Source organism: Candoia aspera, chromosome 8 (genome assembly GCF_035149785.1).
Source record: "Candoia aspera isolate rCanAsp1 chromosome 8, rCanAsp1.hap2, whole genome shotgun sequence".
In the NCBI taxonomy this organism is placed as follows: Eukaryota; Metazoa; Chordata; class Lepidosauria; order Squamata; family Boidae; genus Candoia; species Candoia aspera.
Genome location: NC_086160.1, coordinates 36,471,435 through 36,487,649, shown reverse-complemented (window position 1 = coordinate 36,487,649; position 16,215 = coordinate 36,471,435).

The following is a 16,215-nucleotide window of genomic DNA, read 5'->3' as shown; positions in this document are numbered from 1 at the left end:
CTTTCTGCTTAGGTATTTATGAATCTTGCAAGAAATCCTTTTCACATAGGTCTGTTTCCACTGCATTTTCAAACAAACTGAAAACATCAAGAGTATTTTAAGCAATGGGAGAGACCCCCACTATTTGTTATGTTCTTCACATCCTACAATAATAAAACAGTACCCCACTTTTCTCTCCCAAGCCTTCTGTGAGAACATGCAGGAGTGGGTATTAGTAATTAAAAACAAATAATGTCTAGGTAGTATGCCAAGCCAGCCTTTGTAGCTACCTGATTTATTTCTACCACTAACACCATTTTCTTTCTAGAACATTAGACACATAACATTTCAGTACAACAAATAGATTGTTTTAAATAACTGAACTACTGAGCTAATCCTTGCTCATTTGGTTGTTATTTGTATTAGTACTGCATTGTTCCCATTGATTTTTATAACAATGAATGAACAAATGAGACTTTTCCTTCTCTTTGTGCACGTGTGCATATCTCTATATTACATTCACAAACACGGTGGTTTCTGAAATAACTGTAATTACTCAGGAAAAATACTTTCAAATTCATAGCAAAAAGCTTACTGTTAACAAAACTCTGGATCTGGAGCTCTGAAGAAAATAGAAATTAATGTACAAGAAGTCTTTTGTACATCTTTTTAAAGATACTCCGATTTATTAACCAGTAATATGCCATGATAATAAATCCATTCTCTCCCAAGGATTGAATTCAGAATGCATTCTGAAAGCTTGATGTTATGGTTGGTGAGAAGTAAATATTTGTTTCTGCCTTCAACAGCAACACATACTTCAGACACTTTGCAAATTAATTGCTCCCAAAATAACTTCAGTCTGAGCTCTATCACTCCTCCATTTATATTGCCAGATCCTTAGGGAAAGATGTGGAAGAGAGATAAAATATGCAACAGTTGGTTGCTGTACCATACCAATATTATTAAATTATTAAAAAAACTTCAGACTACATGGCTATTCTGATAACTTTATCCATCTTTGCTTGACACAGAAATCACCATGTCAAATGAGTTCACTAAGAAGAGTGAAATAAAACCATTACAATTACATTAACCAATTTACTGGAAGATTCATCCCAGAAGCAATCAATGAAATCCAGCTATATGAATATCATATATTTCTCCAGAGAAAACTCCATATAACCAATTCATAAATTAATGTTTTGGCAAACCTGTCTGGAAGCAAAAGAATATCTTTAAAAGCTACAGTATATACAGTAATTCTGGGGAAAATATGTAAAACTGTGTGCAATTTGGAGAATTCCCACAATCTCTTGCCATTGACTATCCTGGCTGGGGAAGATGGAGGTTGAACTCTGAAATATTTTCACAGCATCAGGTTGTCTATTCCTTGTCTAGGTTATGTGTAACCAGTTTGCAATTAAGAGCTGCTCCATGAGCCACATTGAGCCCTGGGTGGAAGGAAGGACATAAGCGACTAGAATGCCCATACCTTTCCTTATCCCAGTCTCCTTTAAGGGGGTTGGCTTGCAGATTGATCAAACCAGCCATTCAAAAAGATCTCAGCTGTGGTGCTATGCATGGTGGACCCAGGGGAAGAAAAGAAGAAACAGCACCACACTGTGACTGCACAATGATTACAGAGTGAGCAATGGTGGACACAGCAGGCATGTCTTGGCAATGATGAGAGGGGAAGCCACCCAAGAAAAATGTTGACCAAGTCTTCATGAAGGTCCAGTTACTGGCAAGCTTCTCCAGAAACTCTGGAGTCCTGACATCTTGAAGCAATCTAAAGACTGACTAGTACAGACCCAGCGTGCTATTCATCACAAAGGAGAAGTGTTGGCCTTCAAAAAGTGGGTCAGGCTCAGAATAACAGCTGCAGCCTACTAGCAGAATCAACTTTCTTTCTAGCATCCAGCATCCAGCAAGCAGCAGACCCAAGACATCAATCCATGCAAGTGGAAAGTAGAAGCAAAATATAACATAGGCTCTATGAAGAAAAAGAAAATAGGAACAGAGAAGACAGGAAACAGAATAAGAATATAGGATCTATACTCTAAAAGAGTATATAAAAGTATTTATATTTATAAGAGTGTAGGACTAGAGAACATATTATTGTAGACTTTGTTGTTGTTTATTCGTTTAGTCACTTCCGACTCTTCGTGACTTCATGGACCAGCCCACACCAGAGCTTCCTGTCGGTCGTCAACACCCCCAGCTCCCCCAGGGACGAATCCATCACCTCTAGAATATCATCCATCCACCTTGCCCTTGGTCGGCCCCTCTTCCTTTTGCCTTCCACTCTCCCTAGCATCAGCATCTTCTCCAGGGTGTCCTGTCTTCTCATTATGTGGCCAAAGTATTTCAGTTTGGCCTTTAATATCATTCCCTCAAGTGAGCAGTCTGGCTTTATTTCCTGGAGGATGGACTGGTTTGATCTTCTTGCAGTCCAAGGCACTCTCAGAATTTTCCTCCAACACCACAGTTCCAAAGCATCGATCTTCCTTCCCTCAGCCTTCCTTATGGTCCAGCTCTCGCAGCCATATGTTACTACAGGGAACATCATTGCTTTAACTATGCGGACCTTTGCGTGTGATGTCTCTGCTCTTAACTATTGTATCGAGATTTGTCATTGCTCTTCTCCCAAGGATTAAGTGTCTTCTGATTTCCTGACTGCAGTCAGCATCTGCAGTAATCTTCGCACCTAGAAATACAAAGTCTTTCACTGCTTCTACATTTTCTCCCTCTATTTGCCAGTTATCAATCAGGCTGGTTGCCATAATCTTGGTTTTTTTGAGGTTTAGCTGCAAGCCAGCTCTTGCACTTTCTTCTTTCACCTTCATCATAAGGCTCCTCAGTTCCTCTTCACTTTCAGCCATCAAAGTGGTATCATCTGCATATCTGAGATTGTTAATGTTTCTTCCAGAGATTTTAACTCCAGCCTTGGATTCCTCAAGCCCAGCACGTTGCATGATGTGTTCTGCGTACAAGTTGAATAGGTAGGGTGAGAGTATACAGCCGTGCCATACTCCTTTCCCAATCTTAAACCAGTCCATTGTTCCGTGGTCTGTTCTTACTGTTGCTACTTGGTCGTTATACAGATTCTTCAGGAGGCATACAAGATGACTTGGTATCCCCATACCACTAAGAACTTGCCACAATTTGTTATGGTCCACACAGTCAAAGGCTTTAGAATAGTCAATAAAACAGAAATAGATGTTTTTCTGAAACTCCCTGGCTTTTTCCATTATCCAGCGGATATTGGCAATTTGGTCCCTAGTTCCTCTGCTTTTCTAAACCCAGCTTGTACATCTGGCAATTCTCGCTCCATGAATTGCTGAAGTCTACCTTGCAGGATCTTGAGCATTGCCTTACTGGCATGTGAAATGAGTGCCACTGTTTGATAGTTCGAACATTCTTTAGCGTTTCCCTTTTTTGGTATGGGGATATAAGTCGATTTTTTCCAGTCTGATGGCCATTCTTGTGTTTTCCAAATTTGCTGGCATATAGCATGCATTACCTTGACAGCATCATCTTGCAAGATTTGGAACAGTTCAGCTGGGATACCATCGTCTCCTGCTGCCTTGTTATTAGCAATGCTTCTTAAGGCCCATTCAACCTCACTCTTCAGGATGTCTGGCTCTAGCTCCCTGACCACACCGTCAAAGCTATCCCCGATATTGTTATCCTTCCTATACAGGTCTTCTGTATATTCTTGCCACCTTGTCTTGATCTTTTCTTCTGTTAGGTCCTCGCCATCTTTGTTTTTGATCATACCCATTTTTGCCTGGAATTTACCTCCAATGTTTCTAATTTTCTGGAAGAGGTCTCTTGTCCTTCCGATTCTATTGTCTTCTTCCACTTCCGCGCATTGCTTGTTTAAAAATAATTCCTTATCTCTTCTGGCTAATCTATGGAATTTTGCATTTAATTGGGCATATCTTCCCCTATCACTGTTGCCTTTTGCTTTCCTTCTTTCTTGGGCTACTTCTAGTGTCTCAGCAGACAGCCATTGTCATGAGTAAGGATGGCGAGCAGGGGGCTCCCATCCAGACTGTCAAGCGCATGCGTAGCACTGAGGAATTGGTCAGCCATTCAAAGAGACACAGATCGGGACCGCCTTAACCTTTGGGGTTTATATGTCTCGGTTTTCCCACGCTTCTTCAGTTTGTTAGGATTGCTGTTAAGTACTAGCAATAAATATTAGAGACCAGTTCCTTGTCTCAGCGTGTTTCCTGGCTGTTAGGACATCAATCCTAACAAACTCCTACTCCCATCGAAAGAGGGAGGAACAAGAAATTAAGGAGATACGTTTGGAATGTCTTCAGAAAACCAAGAAATGCGGCTCGCCATCCAACAATTGGCAGACGCCCTGTCTCGATCCTTTCAGGCAAACCCCGCCACTCACCAGGAGGTACAGGCTGCTATATTACAACCTCACAACTTTGATCAGTCTATGAGGGGGAGCCAAACAGAGACTTTAGCAGCAGGCAGACAAGCAGACGACCTATTTACAAGAGTCAGAGCTCAGCAGCAACAGGACCCATATGCCAGGGCCAGGATGGATGACCTCCAGAGGGCCCTGCAAGATACTGCCTCCCCATTCAATGTGGAGGCAGGAATCCTCTGGCATAGTGGGCAATTGTATATTCCCCCTTCATTGAGGGAAGAAGTACTGAGACTGTGTCATGACCACCAAACGGCAGGCCACGGAGGCGTTTTCAAAACTCTCCATAGAGCTCTGAGAGACTACTGGTGGCCTAAGATGGTTGCAGACATTAAGGGTTATGTTGCTTCTTGTCACACCTGCAGACGAGCCAAGCCTCTCCCAGGGAAGCCCACAGGACTCTTGCAACCCCTACCCACCCCCAGTAGGCCTTGGGATACAATCTCCATGGATTTCATCACTGATTTACCCCCGGTCCAGGGCCTGACTTCCATACTGGTGGTGGTGGACCTTTTCACAAAGATGGCACATTTTATTCCTTGCAAGGGCCTCCCATCTGCACCAGCCACAGCGCAGTTGTTCATGGACCACGTTTTTAGGTATAGAGGCATGGTGAATCACTTGGTGAGTGACAGAGGCCCACAGTTCACTTCCAGGTTCTGGAGGGCCCTTTTCCAGTCATTAGGGGTCCAGATCCACCTGTCATCAGCGCATCATCCTGCCAGTAATGGGCAAGCCGAGAAAATTAACCAGTGGTTACAGCAGTATCTCAGGTGTTACACCACTTATCGGCAAGACAATTGGCCAGCCCTGCTGCCCATGGCAGAATTTACTTATAACAACTCTGTACAGTCATCTACCCAGATGTCTCCGTTCCAAGCACTCTACGGGGTTAACCCTCAGGTGTTGCCCACCTCCTCCCAGCAGGGAACTGTCCCAGCCGCGGCTGATTTTCTTAAAGAGCAACAAGCCGCACAGGAGTTGTTAAAGGAGCAGCTGAACAGGGCAAAGAGTGCTTACAAGAGGGCGGCAGATGCTCACAGACAGGAGGGGCCAGCTATTGCGGTAGGAGACAAGGTGTGGCTCTCTACCAAATTTTTGATCTCTACCAGACCCTCCAAGAAGTTGGACTGTAAGTTTGTCGGCCCTTTCACTGTGGTTCAGCAGATAAATCCAGTGGCTTATCGTTTACAGCTCCCACCATCCATGAAAGTCCATCCAGTGTTTCACAGAGCCTTGCTAGCCAAAGACCCTCCCCCAAGTGCCTTGCGATCGCAACTGCCCCCCCCCCGACCTCCAGTAATTGTGGAGGGAGAGGAGGAGTACGAAGTTGAGGAAATTCTGGACTCTAGGAGGAGGGGAAGGGGCATCCAATATTTCATACACTGGAAAGGGTACCCTGAGGAAGAGCGCACGTGGGAGAATGCCAGAGATGTACATGCACCAGCACTGGTTCATCGTTTTCATCAGCTTTTCCCTCACAAACCCAAGCCTCGCACTCTACCAGAGATTCCTCTTTCGGCTAAGCAGGCCGAAGAAGCCCAAGCAGAAGAGTTCGTGAGTGTGTATTCCTCCCCCCCCCCCCGCCTGAAGCCTTCACTCCAGTTACAGAGGAGGCGGGGGAACCGCAGCCCTCCACCTTGGGCTTGCATTGCCCAGGGGGGAGGGGGCTGACCTTTCTAACTCTCTAGATGTTTTCCAGCAGCAGCCACCTGGCCCAGAGGCGTTATCTGACTTGGAGAGCAGCACTGCTTCGTTCTTGGAGGAGTTTTCCTTTGAAGACTTTCCATCGTTGCCCAGTTCCCATGGGACTTTAGAAGCAGACGGCACATCTTATCAAGACTCTGGAGGGGAGGGGGCTGAAATGGAATGTGAATCTGGAGGGGAGGGTGATGTCATGAGTAAGGATGGCAAGCAGGGGGCTCCCATCCAGACTGTCAAGCGCATGCATAGCACTGAGGAATTGGTCAGCCATTCAAAGAGACACAGATCGGGACCGCCTTAACCTTTGGTGTTTATATGTCTGGGTTTTCCCACGCTTCTTCAGTTTGTTAGGATTCCTGTTAAGTACTAGCAATAAATATTAGAGACCAGTTCCTTGTCTCAGTGTGTTTCCTGGCTGTTAGGACAGCCATTTTGCCTTCTTGGTTTTCTCTCTCTTTGGGATGTATTTTGTTGCCGCCTCCTGAACAATGTTGCCAACTTCTGTCCATAGTTCTTCCGGGACCCTGTCTACTAAGTCCAGTCCCTTAAATCTATTCTTTACCTCCACTGCATATTCCTTAGGAATATTAGTGAGCTCATATCTAGCTGATCTGTGGGTCTTCCCTAATCTCTTTAGTCTGATCCTAAATTGTGCAAGAAGAAGTTCGTGATCTGAACTACAGTCAGCTCGAGGTCTTGTTTTTACTGACTGTATAGATGTCCGCATTTGGCTGCAAAGGATGTAGTCAATCTGATTTCGGTGTTGTCCATCTGGTGAAGTCCATGTATAAAGCCGTCTCTTAGGTTGTTGGAAGAGAGTGTTTGTTATGCAGAGTGAGTTGTCTTGGCAAAATTCTATCAGCCTATGTCCTGCTTCGTTTTGTTCTCCCAGGCCATGCTTACCTGTAATTCCAGGCGTCATTTGACTGCCCACCTTAGCATTTCAGTCTCCTGCAATGAAAATAACATCTCTTTTAGACATGTTGTCCAGTAGGTGCTGCAGATCCTCATAGAACTGCTCTACTTCAGCTTCTTCAGCATCTGTGGTTGGGGCGTATATTTGGACTACTGTGATGTTAGGTGGCTTGCCCTGAATTCGAATTGAGATCATTCTGTCGTTTTTTGGATTGTATCCAAGCACTGCTTTAGCCACTTTACTATTAATTATGAAGGCTACTCCATTTCTTCTGTGGTCCTCTTGTCCACAGTAGTAGATCTGGTGGTCATTTGATGTGAAGTGGCCCATTCTAGTCCATTTCAGTTGACTGACACCCAGAATGTCTATCTTTAACCTTGACATCTCACCAATAACCACATCCAATTTGCCCTGGCTCATAGATCTTACATTCCAGGTTCCAGTGGTGTGTTGATCCTTAGAACATCGGATTCGCCATTCACCACCAGCACCGTCGGCCACTAGCCATCCTTTCAGCTTTGAACTAGCTGCGTCATCACGTCTGGGGCTAGTTGAACTCATCCTCTGCTCCTCCCCAGTACCATTTTGACCATCTTCCGACCTGGGGGTCTCATCTTCCGATGGTATACCGACATATCTCTGGTTGTACTGATCCATTTAGTTTTCACGGCAAGAATACTGGGCTGGGTTGCCATTACCTTCCCCAGGGATCGCATTTAGTCTGACGTCTCTGTCATGACCTTCCCGTCTTGGGTGGCCCTTCACGGTTTAGCTCATGGCATCATTGAGGTGCTCAAGCTCCAGCACCACGACAAGGTAACGATCCTTTGCTAAAGGTTATTGTAGACTAAAGAACCATAAATAAGCAATAGGACATATAATTAAATAGAAGTAATGACAGGAATTAGGAAGAATACTGTAAAACTGTAATAACCTTTAAAGACACAAGAACAGAGGCAAAATTCTTCTTTTCAATGGAAATGTTCTATTTTCGTAAAACTTTTAATAAAATCCTATTTGTACTGGAATTCTTTCTCTTTCAGTCTGTCTGGTGCCTTCCCAATAAAACAGATGACACTTTTCCCTGTACCCAACTGGTTTCCTATTGCCATTAATAATCATATGGTTGATGGGGACTGGAACATTCATGGCAGCAGGAAATGCATAATAGGAGCAAGCAAAAATGCTCTGCACTGGGTCCTGGGAGGATGAGGGGTGGAGAGCAATGAAGCATGTGTTAATGATATGTTGCGTATATGGAAAAGGTGTGTGCAAAGTGGATTCACAAATATGTGTGGCCCCATTTAGCAGTCTTTGTACTTTTGGAGTTAAAAATGTACTTATACATAGTCTTGACCTTGAGACAGTAGTGATAAACTGAGCTAAATATATCAATTTTTAAGAAAAATGAAACCTCCATTTTCCTCAAATATAAAAGCTTTCCTTGTGAAATGGAATTTGCATAGCGAAGCATCCCAGCCTGTGAGTTCCCAGTTCCAGTGGTTACAAGCCAGAAAGAGCTATGCTACAGCATCATCTTGTAGTCTAGGTAGATAAAATCCTTCTTTCAAGTTGGGTGTAAGCATTCTAAATGAATCAACATCTTCTGCCCTAAAAAGGCCACCACTGTATTGTTCATAGAAAAAAAATACTATAATTGGTATGGAATGTTATACAATAATATATGCATAATTCAACTAACTTCTAAAATGAAATACTGTTCTGTACAAGCCTTCTTGTTCTCCCATATTTTTATCTCTATAAAAGAGTTGCAATTAATGACAGGCTCATGAATTCTCCCAATTTTGGCAAGGCTCTTAAGAAACTTCTGTTTCTCCTTTCTTAAATTAACATAATCTCAAAACGTATACAAAATTATGACAAGTAAAACAGCCCATCTCTTTGTTAAAGAAAATAACACCAAGCAAAAATCTTCTTCAGGGATTAACATATTCAATTAACAGAGAGCTGACAAGAATATGGCCCTGACTTCATCCCCATGAGCCCTAATATTGATGTGGAAAAATCTGCAAGGAAACTATAAACATGTCCAGCTGTCCATGATTACTATGCTTTAATCAGAAATCCTGTACAATCAAGGACTGACTTCTATTAAGTATTTTAAACATGTCCAGCTGTATGTGGTTACCATTCTGTAGCAGTTCTTGCCCACCACTGAGCATTGCCACAGCATTGTCCAATGGATTTACAAAGCATACCCTGGGAACTGTAAAGCCCACCTGTGGTTTTTTTAAAATATTTCGTTATTGGTCCATATTCTAGGAATATCCTAATTGCTTCATCCTGTGTTGTGGGACAGCCTCCAGGAGCCACACAAAGAAACACCGAGCCACAGTAAAACTCTACTACTCAAAGGGTAGTGAGCCAACAAAATATTTAAGACTTTAGGGTACATTATTGCTGCTCTGCAGCCTGAGTTATGTGGTAGCTAGGATTGTGTGCAGTTGCATGTGAGACCTATGATCCTCTTGTAGTACACTTCTGGGTGGAGAACCCCTAATGGAAATCCTGCCTTTCCTCTTTCCATGAATTGAAGCTGTTACCAATTGCAGAAGTAACAAACTTCAGATTCTAACTCTTGACATACTTGGAGCTCAGTCCCTGAAACCTGTTGTTTACTAAATATGGCTTTCTATGAGTATTATGTAATAAGGGTTGCAATCGTAATCCTTGGACTTGGTTATACCTTGAACAAAACCAATTAAACTGAAATGCATCCTTTTCCTTTATTTTATAAACATTAAAACTGTGCTCCTCTAGAGCCTAATCTTCTGAAACATGTGATTTACAGAACCATGTCAACCCAGCATAAATGTAGACTCTTAACAATAGCCATTTTCAGGCTTTTTCTTTGCATCTTCAAGCCAACATGCGAGATGGGGAAGTGACGTAAGTGAAAAGACAGGCTCACGCTTACAGCATGGGTGATGGCTGTGGAAAGTCCAGCCTTATAAGCAATCACCTCTGTGTGAGCTAAAATCCTGATAGTGGACAGTTCCAGTCCTCATGAAAGCATGTCCATCTAGGCAACAGCTCCCTGAAGGTGATAATACTGCTGCAGACATAGGGATTCTCTTCGTTTATATCTGGGATGATAGAAGAGGGCAGGAGCACTCCCCAGTTCTTTGATGTTGGACTGAACCCATGTGGATTGAACACATGAAATCTGCTGCTGCTCCAGACCAAGTAGAAATCCATGATATTTTTGTTAACACACTGAGCCATAGGAACAGATTAATAAATACATATACAGCACCATAGTACAGTGCTTTTATGAGACTTTTAAAAATGAAGTAAATTATATTTGTTTTAAGCTCTTTTTTTTTTGCACAAGGTCATGTTAAATATCCCATTTTAGAAGATACTTATCTTCCCCTTTGTTTATCTGCTAAAATAATAGGCTTCATTCTGTTCTTCTGTGCATGTTAGGGGGGATTTTTCTTGATCTTCTTGCTTGCAGCTTTCCATATCTTATTCTAAAGATCTCTCAAGCCCCAGGAGCAAATGGGGAGAAGTAGAGGCTGCAAAGGCAAGGGAGATATGGGAAAACATCCAGTTTCACGCATAAGGAACTATTTTAAGCCTGTGGGAACCAATTAGAACCTATTTTAAGCCTGTTCATCCTTGACCAGCTATTGATGAATTTTTTCTCTGCACATACAGGTGAGGAATTAAAATTTGGGGGAAAGGGTGGAACCTCAGAAGAAGTAGAACTTGAAGAAAGGGAACAGGACTTCCAAAGGGCTTGTAATCCATATGGGGAATCTTCATCTATGAGGTTCCTTATGCCTCTAACAGCTGTTCAGTTTGAGCCAACAAATCAGCATATGAAGAGCGTTTCATCATGGAGGGATCCAAACCATGGCATTGATCAAATATATTTAAGCAGTTTGATATAGAGCAATGCAATGCTACTAAACATAGATATTTTAAAAATTTGGGGGTCTACTTGTCAGGGTTTCTCACACTCAGCTATTTTGACATGAGACACTCTTCAGTTCTCATAGAAAGGTGTATACATGTGTCCATGTTTGCATAAACTAACTTGATTTGTATGTCAAATAATCTTTATCCCTTCTGGAACTTGCCTGAGCAAGAACTTCATGCTTTTGTTGTTCTTTTGAAGTTCTCTTTTAAAAGAGTTTCCTTTAAGTTTTAAAAGTTTAGAAGCTTATAATCATACCTTTTGTAAGAATGTAGTGATAACATGCACAAACATTTATACTTTGAGAATTTTGTGCAAAAGACATTTTCAATGTACTACTTTGCAAGTGCAGAAGATGGAAATATCCTTGTATGATAAAAGCTAAAGTGAATGACAATTAAAAGGTGAAAAATAAACAATAAAACCAGATAGTTAAAATAAAGTTTTCATGAATAAAAGAGGGTAATTAAAATTCTTTAGACATTAATCCAATGCCATTAAAGGCCCAGAAGTTCAGCATCAACTTTTACTGATGTAGAATGAACTGTTTTTGACTTTTTTTACACCAGTTCTCATTCATTTTGATTCAGGAGAATCTGCTTTCAAAATGACTTCCAGAGAAGAAGAGAATATCAGATAAATATTTATTAGCTGAATATGATGTTCTTAAACTTAATTAGTTGTGAGTGACCAATGGGTGAATGTGAACATCCTGCCATTACTCTGAGGCCTTCCTGCTAAGTTAAGGGGCAAAATGAGTGTGTAAGATCTCTGTGACAATGTGCCTATTTCAACCTTTAAACCTGATTGAAGCTATTTAACCCCACAAAGAAGGACCAGAAAGTTAGCCCCACCAATTCCTATGATATCATCACATTAGCAGTTCTGTTCTTTTAGTCTTCAGGAACTGCAGTTTTGTTTTGTACAGTGCAAGTACAGTCCCACCTACAAAAAGATTCCCTGCCTAGCATGCACTGATACTGTTTTTATTCTAAATGGCAAGATAGGACCTGCAGAAAGTAACTCACCAGGTAAGCATGATGACATCTACAGCAGTGAAAGATGTGAAACAGACTGGTATATTTTGTCCTTCGTGGTTAACATAAAACTTTTAGAGATTTTTTTTTTCTTTCATAACAGTTGAGAGGTAAGTCTATAAATGTTAGGAAACCAGATGTCTCAACTAATTTAGGGATCAAATTTGCTTTATGTAGGTGCAGTACAATGTCCTTTTAAAGACATTCTTTTAAAATTAAAAGGAAAATCAAATAATTAATATTTTTAATATAAAAATGTTTGGACCACCTTCCCTACCCTTTTGTTCCCCACATTTTAGATTATAAACTACATGGCCACAGATGATGGTTACAGTCTATTGCTTTGGAAAGCACATCAGAAAACCTTGGTTAGGTATATAATACTACATATATGAAAATAAAACTAGGCCAATAATTTTTCTAATGATTTTTATCTGGGACAAAAATACCCGACACATTTTTGTTGCTCTTTTACAGAGAGTGCCTCTCTGAAAGACAAATACATACCTTTTAGATTATACTATCTTAAACAGCAGGGCTCCATCTTACATATTATTTTAGGAATTTAATCAATTGCTCCTTACAATTGTATATCTTTCAACTATCACGTTAGTAGATCATTACAGTTTTGTTTCATTTGCCTCTGAAATACTAATATTACAACTTTATCCTAGAAATCAACTTAGAAAAAGAAATTACTTGGATTTATTAAGTGTGTATTACAGTAATAGGAGTACAGGCATTTTTTTTAAAACATCCGGATGAATTAATAGCTCAAAGCACAGTTAAGAATGGGTCAGAAACAAAAAAATTCATTCACAGATTAACACACCTCAGATTTGTAGTTCAAACTGGATCCATGGAAAGACAAGCCAGCATGCAGTTGGGAAACAACACTGAAAGAAATGGTGCAGGCTTGTATAGTCTTTGCAGAGACCAGATTTTCTGGGTGTGACACATCAAAAACAGTTTTATAGCCTGGAGCATAACACTGTCTGCATGGTTATTCTTGACAATACAGTAGGCATGTTCCTACTTACCCTAGAAGCCAAATACTTCTCTCAGTAACAGAAAGAACAATAAAAAGCTGTACTTCTTCAAGTTACTTCTCTGTGACCAGATGCGATACTGCTTTCATTCTTCGCTTTAGAGAGTATGTACATTTCCTGGTTTCTGCTCTGTGGTAAGCGTAAGATGCCTTAAGAAGATGTACTACATTCAGTTACTTTTAGGAAGTGATGTAATTCAGTTTGGGCCTGTCAAATGAGCAAACAATTGTAAAAGGTTCCTGGAAAAGCACTGATTCAACTGAAAAAAATTAACAGTGAAATCTCCCTGTGAGAATCTCACAGTCCTCTTGCGTCTTCAGAACCTGAATGCTATCCAGATCATAGTATTTAAGAGAGAGGAAAAAAAACCATTTTAAAGTGCGACCGTTATAATGTGGGTCATTGTGGATATAATGCACTGAAGCTGAGATCCAAAACACCTCTTGTACACATACCAGTGCAGGAACATGTGAGTGCTGGTTTTGTTATCCAGCTCTTTCACACCTTCTATAGGACTAGATTCTTTCCCATTTGGTATGTAGGGGGCTGCCTTATAGCAAGTCAGACCATTAACTAATAAATAGGCTGACCATACGTCCTGTTTTGAACGGGACAGTCCCATTTTTTAACATTTCCAGACCATCCCGTCGTTTTAATATAAATGTCCATTTTGTCCTGTTTTCTTAAAAACCTTACTAAAAAATTTGAAAGTTCCCACGAAACTGTCAGAATGCAGTCTGACTTTGAATGGAAGGAGGGGGAGCTCAGCAGAAATGGCGGGAAAAAAGCTGCAGAGCTCAATCCAGCGGGAAACCTAAAAAGAAAAAAACAGGATCAGCTGATAGGCGGTGATCAAAGGATGAGCTGATTGGCTCCTGCCTTGAAATGGCAGGAAGAAAAGAATGTAAAAGCACAGCCAGAGGAGGAATGGCTTGTTGGGGACAACCATTCACTAGACTCTCCAGCCCAGCCTTGCCTCTCACAAATGAAGGTATCTGAAGATTCCCAGCCCGAGAAAACCGGAGAAGTTCCTGCCTGCCGATCCAGCCCATCACCCAGCCCTGCCCTGTTTTGCCATCTTAATGTCCTGTATTTAACCCCGTCTCATTTTGCCATCCCAATGTCCCATTTTTGTCTCAAGGAAATATGGTCAGCCTACTAATAGAGAATGATTAGCAGCTGCAGGAAGGCATTTTCTGGTCCTGCCTTGAGACTGATCCTGAATCTACTGCATGGCATGCCAGTGCTCTGTTACTGAGCTACAGATTTCCATGTGTTTTCCCAGTTTCTCCATTTCTTTTCCTCATCAGTGTATTGGCTTGGTTTGCATATTCCCCTCCCCACTTTTTTTTCTCACTCTCCTTCTGTCCTTATAATTGAAGTTATATCATTTAATTAACATCGTTGTAAGCAAAGATACTTTCCATTTGTTAATTATTGCAATGCAAAAAGTATTTTTTAAAAAACACAATTAGTAAATCTGAGTTCCTATTGCACATGACTTAGTAATCAAAATTGTAAGTTTATCATATCATCTAACTCTAAGTCAATTGCCATTTGGATTTCTGAAAACCAGAGTTTTTAAGTTTAACACTTCAGTGAATTTTGTATTTATTTGTTTAATTTGTACACCATCAGTTTCATCTGAATCATGTTGGTTTACAGTTAATGCCCACAATACAGTTAATGCTACAAACAATATCCACAATAAATATAGAATCCATATTACAGGATTACATGATAGATACTCCACATCCTGTGGATCACAATGACAATAACAGGAAGAGATTTTATTATTTATTTATTTATTATTCACATTTCCATTACCACCCATCTTCCCCCAAAGTGAAATATTTAACTCCTGAGGGCCTTTTGGAATTATTCTGTTTTTAATGCTTTCTGGATGAATGTCCCAAAGAAGGTTAATCTAATATCCAAAGGAACGTAGTTTCACAGTGCTGGTGCTGTAACTGAAAAACTGTCCTATAGCTTTCAGCTTCCTACCTCCCCGCAATGACTCATGGAAATGTGAGATTATCAGCAGCTTTTCCTGTGATATATGCACAGGATGAGTTGAGTCTTGCCAGAGAAGGTAGTCCTGAAGATACCTTAGTGCAAGCCCTTAGTCCTACCAAAGGACTTGATAGGTCAAAACCCAGCACTTTGAGTTGTACTCAGAAGCCTACTAGTAACATGTGCTGAGCCTTGATTACTGGTGTAATAGGCTTTTAGAGGTTAATCCCTGCCAGTATCTGAGCTGATGCACTCTATACCAGTTGTAGTTTCCAAAGTGGTCTTCAAAGGCCATTGCAATAGCCTATATGAAGTGATAATGGTATTACTGTTGCAAGATCTTTGTGCTTCAGGTAGGGGCACAACTGCTGCACCAGCTGAAGATAGGCAGTCACATGACCAGTAATAGATGGTATATCAATTTCATTAACAAAACTTTGGGGCCTAGTGTGCGATGCAAACACGCCTTTGCTGTCTACTGCTACTTGCATCTTTTTGCTGCTTTAATAAATTTTTGCATATTGTTTTGAGAAAAGGTTGTCCTGAAAGGCTGCACATTCATTCCTGTAATGTATTAATAAATACATCAGTCAATAAATGCATTCAACAACCACAAGATTGGTGAGGTTGAAAGATGGGTTCATACAATTGGATTAACCTATAATATGATTGGTTTTATTTTGGCTTAGCAGTTATTGCCATCCCAGTTATTATGGTTTGTAAGTTATGTTTTACAGCTTACTGTGTAGTGTTAACCTAGCTAGTTGTTGTTTATTCAAGAAACAATAGTTAAGAAAACATGCTTAGGGCAATGTGAGAACTTAGCCAATTACTGGCCCAAGATCATATATGGCCAAACAGGCACTCCAATGTTGAACTATGAGTTTCTCTGTGTGAAAGGTGAAAGGTCCCCTGTGCAAGCACCAAGTCATGTCTGACTCTTTGGGGGACGCTGCTTTCGCGAAGTTTTCTTGGCAGACTATAGTGGGGTGGTTTGCCATTGCCTTCCCCAGTTTCTCTACATTCCTCAAAATTAGTTTATCTTACAATAAACATTACTAATATCACTTTTACGTTCACCACTATCCCTGAATCCAATTTACAGTTCAACTGTTTTT